The 6,694-nt window shown below is 37.1% G+C and overlaps 1 pseudogene; it reads right to left on the reverse strand.

The window, feature by feature from the left end:
• Window positions 1–4,033: 4,033 nt before the first annotated feature.
• Window positions 4,034–6,007, reverse strand: LOC101559728 (annotated as a pseudogene).
• Window positions 6,008–6,694: the final 687 nt, after the last annotated feature.

The following is a 6,694-nucleotide window of genomic DNA, read 5'->3' on the forward strand; positions in this document are numbered from 1 at the left end:
TAACAACCTAAGTTTGCAGACCAAAATCAGAGAAAAAGGAGGGTTTCAAGAAAAGCCAACATTTTGACTCTAGCCTTCTAAGGTCAATTAGGACTCAGTTCATATGAGAAGTAGTACTGTAACATCATGTAACTCCGTAGCGTCCAAATTTTCTGATCAAGGAGATTGTGGTGCCAAAGAGGAAAGTGATTGACAATGTAGAGTGTGCCTAAGGAGAGTCAAGCATAGTGAAAATATTCTCTTAGTCTTTCACAGAGAGCGCATTGGCCAAGCAATGGCTGTGACTCCTCCACATGGCTGTCACTGACAAAGGTTCTATAATAAGAGGTACAGGATCTCAGGATAAATCCTGAGGGCATTTCATTGACCTTATCAGACCCAAAAGCTACAACTCTTGTTGCATAGGTCCTGCTTTTCCTTGGTGTTAACAATCCAGCAGAAAAACATAAAAACAAAATTTAAGAAGTAAAGCCATGTTTGGTATGTTGAGCTGTTGGTGACTTGGGTCAACAGTTTCTGGCATTGCCAGTTCTGATGAAGACCCAATACTATTATGGGCTACTGGACTCTTTTAGAATAGTTTGCTGAGTTTACATACTTATAATATTCAAATAACTGTACTTAACAAAAACGGATATACAGATGAATGTCCATTTTGTGTCTGTGCATTCAAAGTGGTTAGGATAGATATATAGTTACATTCTCTTAATGAATAGAATGATTTGTTCTAATGGTGTTTGTAAATATGAAATCAAGTCCGCATCTTGTACAGCAATTAATCTCTAAGAAGATTGTATGCGATGTGTTAATTTTTGAAACTGTCCTACCAATTTGATTTGAAACTGTCTTATTGCTATTTGCTTATCAATATAATTATGTCAAAAATAATAATAATAAACCTCACTTGCTCTTCTCAGAAAAAGACATAGTTGTAGACAAGAGTTCATGATGAAAATGAAATCAGAAGGGTGATACTTGAAAGAATTAACAACTGCGAACTGCTCTTACTGAGAAGTTATTGCCCATCAACAGAAGTTACAGAAGGGAAAAGACAACCCACAATCTTTGAAAAAATTATGACAAATAAGCACTCAAAGTTCTTCTGTCTAGAATTAAAAAAGAACTAAAAAACACTAGGGCCCCAAAATTTAAGGAAGCATTCCAGCAATGGGGATCCAAGATGGACACACACCTCTCAGAGGATGAAAGTAAAGAAGTGAATAAATGTAGGAAAATATGCTCCACATCCCTAGCCATTCGTGAAATACAAATTAAAATTTAGGTGAGTCTGTGGTAATGAAGGAATCCTTCACTGCTGGAGGGAATGTAGTCTGGTGCAACAATTATGGAAATCATCATAGAGAATCCTCAGATAACATGGACTGGAAATTCCATTTAATTCAACTTTTCCTGTACTGAGAATCTTCCTGGAGCATCTGAAAACATCCTATCATACTGATATATATATGTGCCTATGTTTATAGCAACATGATTTGTGATAGCCAAATCTTGGAAACAATCAAGCTGCCCATCACCTGAGAAATGAACAAAAAAGGTGTAGTATTTTTTATACAATGGAGTATTGCTCAGCTATAAAATATAATAAACTCAAAGCCCTTATATTGAAGTGGATGCCACTTGAAGATATACTCATAAGAGAAAAAAAAACAGACACATGTGCAAATATCATATAGTTTCCCTAGGATAAGAACTCAAAAGAAGAAATACAAATAAACGTTATAATACAACTAAAAGAAAGCAAGAACTTGAAGACTAGACAATGAAAAGAGAGTAAGGAGAAGAGCTAGGAAACGTAAGAGGGGCAAGCCATACATTTATATGTAGAAGACGGGTAAGGCAACGATCCTGAGAATCTTCAGAATATTTTTGAATCTTGCAGTTAATTGGCATGATTCTCACCCTAACTAGCGATATATACAGATACCTGTGAAATAAGCAACTGCACTGAAGTTGTCAATTTGTAATGGTAGGTTCATGCTTGGAGTACCTGTCATTATGGACTTCTGAATATGGGCTGTTTGTCATGACGTGGCATTTGCTGATGTGCTGTCTCTCGAGTAATTATTCTTCAAAAAGTAGAGGGTGGTGAATGAAAGCAAGAGATAGGAAAATGAATGTTGCAGAACTGTCTTGCTACAAGATTTATATGGTTAGATTTCTGGACTTAGGCATAAAAATAAGAATTACATAATTCTTTATGCCTATTTTTAAAATATATTTTAACTTCTTAAATGTTTTTTCATCATGGTCTGTAGGGACTTAAAGTTCAACATATCAATACTTGATGGAAAATACCTGTTCCATGTTATGCCTAAGATATTTGATAGTCAGATAGATAGTGAGGTTAAGCTTAACAGCCTAGACTGTATGGTAAAAACAATAAGCTTCTCTTCTGGAGGGTTAGCAACCTAAGTTGGCAGACAAAAATTATAGAAAAAAAATGACTGCAAGTAAACCAACATTTTGGCTCTAGCCTTCCAAGGTCATTTTAGACTCAGGACATATAAAATCTTGTACTGTAACATCATGTAACTCAGTAGTCTCCCAAATTTTCTGATCAAGGAGATTATCAGGCCAAAGAGGAAAGTGATCAATTATGTAGAGTGTGAATAAGGAGAGTTACATGGAGAGAAAACATTATCTCAAGGTTTCCCAGATAGCACATTGGCCAAGCAATTGCCATGACTCATCCACATGGCTGATACTGACAATGGTTCTAAAATCTGAGGTACAGGATCTCAGGATAAATTCTGAGGCGATTTCACTGACCTTATCCGACCCAAAAGCTACAAATCTTGTTGCATATATCCTGCTTTACCTTGGTCTTAACCATCCAGCAGAAAAGTATAAAAACAAACTATAAGAAGTAAAGCCATGCTGTTATATTGAGCTATAGGGGACTCAGATGAACAATTTCTGACAATGCTAGTCAAGTGGTAGACTCAATGCTATTATCGATTACTGGACTCTTTTGGATTATTTTGCTGAGTTAACACACCTATAATATTCAAATGACAGAACTAAGCAGAAAATGGGATATATAAATGGATGCCCATTTTGTTTCTGTGTATTCAAAATGTTTAGGATAGATATATAGTTACATTCTCTTAATGAATACAGTGATTTGGTGTAATAGTGTTTGTAAATAGAATATCATATCTGCATCTTACATAGCAATTGGTCACTAGGAAGAGAGTATGCAATGTATTAATTATTGAAACTGTCCCACCAACTGTCTCATTGCTATTTGTCTCTGAATGAAATTATGGAAAAAAATAAGAGAGCAACACTGTAGCCAGACAGTCCTATGACATTTTTTTCTTTTCTCTTATTTTCATTTGTATATATATAATAGGATAAATTTACAGCTACTTTCTCTTAGTTCAATGAGAAGTTTTTTAACTAATATAGTTTGGAGAAAATATCATATCTACATCTTATACTGGGAATAGCTATTACAAGGAAAACAATATGCAATGCATTAATTATTATAAATGTACTACTAACTTGTTTTGAAACTATCTCATTGCTACTTCTTTCTCAATTAAATTATTAAAATAGAAAAATAGAAAAGAACAGGTTTAAATATAGACACCGGACTATCTCAGTCTGTATTTTCAAGTCCATATTCTACATCTAAAGCATTGCATCAGCGACACCCCTGAGTGTTTATGTGTTCAAGTTCACAGTACAAGAAAAGAGAAAGTTCACAGTACATGGAACTGTTTATCATTTTATTTTGTTTTCTTTATTAAGAGCAATCATGTACAGTGGCTGCTGACTCTGAATCCTGGATTGGGCCTCTTCCTCTGAGGCCAGGCCTAAGCCCCTCAAGGATTCTTCCCAATGAGAATTGATGCTTTCATGCTCTATGGATGAGAAAAAAACTAGAAAATAAAAGTACCTGGCACAGGTTTCATGAAATCTCTTCAGATTTACCAGGTTCCAAACCCGCTGTTCAATGCCACTCATCTATCTTGCATGTTGAACAGGCTTTGACCTTGCCTAGGTCTCAGTTTGAAGAACTGGTATTGGAGGCCTTAGAGGTCAATGCAAGAGCAGCTCCAGCAGGCCTACTTGTGGACACTGACTTTCAGATACATGGCAGTAAGTAGGGGTTACAGGCCAACTGCTGGACATCAATGCAGTACTTCTTTCAGTAGGCCAAACATCATTGAATAAAAGCCTTTGCTTCAGGTGTTACTACTGGCTTTGGTGGGAACTGCACTTCAGTAGCTTTAAGGATAGTATTCTCTTGTAGAATGTCCTGCTGGGACTGATTGTGGCCAAAAGACTTCCTTTCGTAAAGACACTGATAGGAGATCACACCCACTGAAAAGTCATCAAATTTATTTGAAATCTTTGGTGGTTCTTTCCCAAGCATGAAACATTCTGGTGGTAAGTACCTGTACCTTGTGATGTTAGCTCCATGCCATCCACTGAATTATAGATATCATCATCTATGGCGGGAGAGACCAAAATCTGTATTTTTTGTCTCTCCCCATGCTGTATCATTCACTAAAAGAATGTTGCCTGGTTTGAGGGCATAGTGTATGACGGGAGTTTTTATTTCATTTGAGTACTTTAAAGCATTCACAGTCTGCATGATAATGGAGGGGGCTTCTTTCTCTGACATTAATTTGCAGTTTCAGGTAGAACTCCATCTCATTTCCCTCACAGTACTCTAGTATTGTACAAAAAGTGTCCGTGTTCAGTGAAAAGTAATCATGCAGCTTAACTATTCTGGGATGATCTAATTCTTTGTGAATACGGTATTCCTTACATGCATGCTTGTGGTAATTCTCCTTCTCATCTTTCCAGTTTTTATTTAATTGGTGAATTTTCACAGCTACATATCTTTGCTCTGTCAGATCAAATGCCTTGTAAACTTCCTGAAACCTCCTCTACCCAAAAGATGTAACAGCGAGTATCTGTTATTGAGCATTGGATGATGTTTAAATTGTGAATTATCTTCATTATGTATCCTTTTTAGTTCCATGATGTGTAAATTTCTAACCCTTTCTAGCCTTTCCAGCTCAGCCTGGATCTCTGCTTCTTCCTTCTTCTGTGACCTAATCTGAGTTTGAAGATTTCATCTTGCTCATGGTATTATGCTAACGTTAATATTTCATTTTCAGCTCCATTGGTCTAACTTTTCCATTGTTTCTGCTCATTGTTTGCTGGAGAGCCCTGACACATGGTAGGAGGTTTCAACTTTTCTAGTGTTTTCTGCTGTTTTTCTATTTCTTCCTTCTGAGAATTTATCCTTCCTGTTGCTTGATAAGATTCTGGAAAGCATAACCACCTGTCCACTGTTCAGAAAAGGAGGCCCCATGTTGGACAGTAGTGAAGTGGCCCAGATTCAAGTGGTCCTTAATGCTTTTATCTCCACATGCCATCTTCTGTTGTTTTTGACTTTTCTATAAGGAGTTTCTTGCTTATGACACACCTATTTAATCATTCTTTGTATTTCTCTAGCATCTTTTGCTGTTCGTCAATTTGCCATCTCAAATCACAGTTGGCTCTTAATAAATCATCTATTCTTCTTTCCTTCTTTTCTAAGTCAGAATTTTTACTGTTTTCTAGTGCAGATATTTTTTCTATTGTGAGGTCAGACTCTGTCTGTATATGCTGGATGGAGATCTGCTTTTGGGAACGGCAGGAATGCTCTGTGTAGCCAGATCGTGGAGAAGAGGGCTCTTTTGTTCAGCTGATACAAAAGTGAAGCAGAGCCCAACTCCTCTCTGTGCCAGCTACTGTGTGTCAAGTAGGTTTTTGGCTAGCATCACTGATATAAGGGTTGGCAGATCAGACTGCTCCTCTGATGTGTCCTTCACAGTACTGCCATCTAAACCATAGAAAGGCAGTTCTACTCACTGTTCTACTCACTACTCAAAGTAATCACTAATTTTATATCCCCTAGGAGTTCCTTTCCTTTGGCTAGTTTCATATGGCTCAGCTTTTGTTTTGCAATTTCACTGGGCATTCTGCTTTTTCCCAGGCATCTCTACTTCTTTATCACTCAAGGATCCCACACTTCACAAACTCTGATTGGAAGACTCACTATTGAGTGGCCCCTTACTAACTCCAACTCCAGTAAACCTTGTCTCTAATAATTCCTGTTGTCATGGGTCCAGGCTAAGCAATTCTTCCATCACTTTTACTGCAGCCTCTGTCACCGTTCCATTTTCCTCTGGAGGGGGCAGCCTGGCCCAGCTGCCTCTCTCCCCCTGAGCAAGCCTGGGCCTCTCCTGAGCAGCACAACACACCCCACCCCCACCCACCATCCATGCCATGGTCAGGTTCCTCAACTGGGTGGGCAGGGTAGGGCGGCCGTGTTTTTTTTTTTTTAATTAAATTTTAGTTTTTAATTCTTTTGTTCTTTTATGAAGAAAAAAATTTATTCTTTTTGATTTTTAATTGATTTTATTGAGAATGAAATAGCAATGAGACAGTTGCAAAACAGGTTAGTAAGATATTTACAATTCTTAATACATTGCATTTTGTTGTCTTCAGAGTATTCATAGTACAAGATTCAGACAGGAAACCTTGTCTAAACACTGTTAGTACAAATCATTCTTTTCCTTGAACTAAGAGAAAGTAGCTGTATATCTATCATAACTATTTTGTATTCTTGTTTTATTTTAAGGACTCTTTTTTTTTGCTTTTGGTA

The sequence above is a fragment of the Octodon degus genome, unplaced genomic scaffold, assembly GCF_000260255.1.
Source record: "Octodon degus isolate 3935 unplaced genomic scaffold, OctDeg1.0 scaffold00103, whole genome shotgun sequence".
Lineage (NCBI taxonomy): Eukaryota > Metazoa > Chordata > Mammalia > Rodentia > Octodontidae > Octodon > Octodon degus.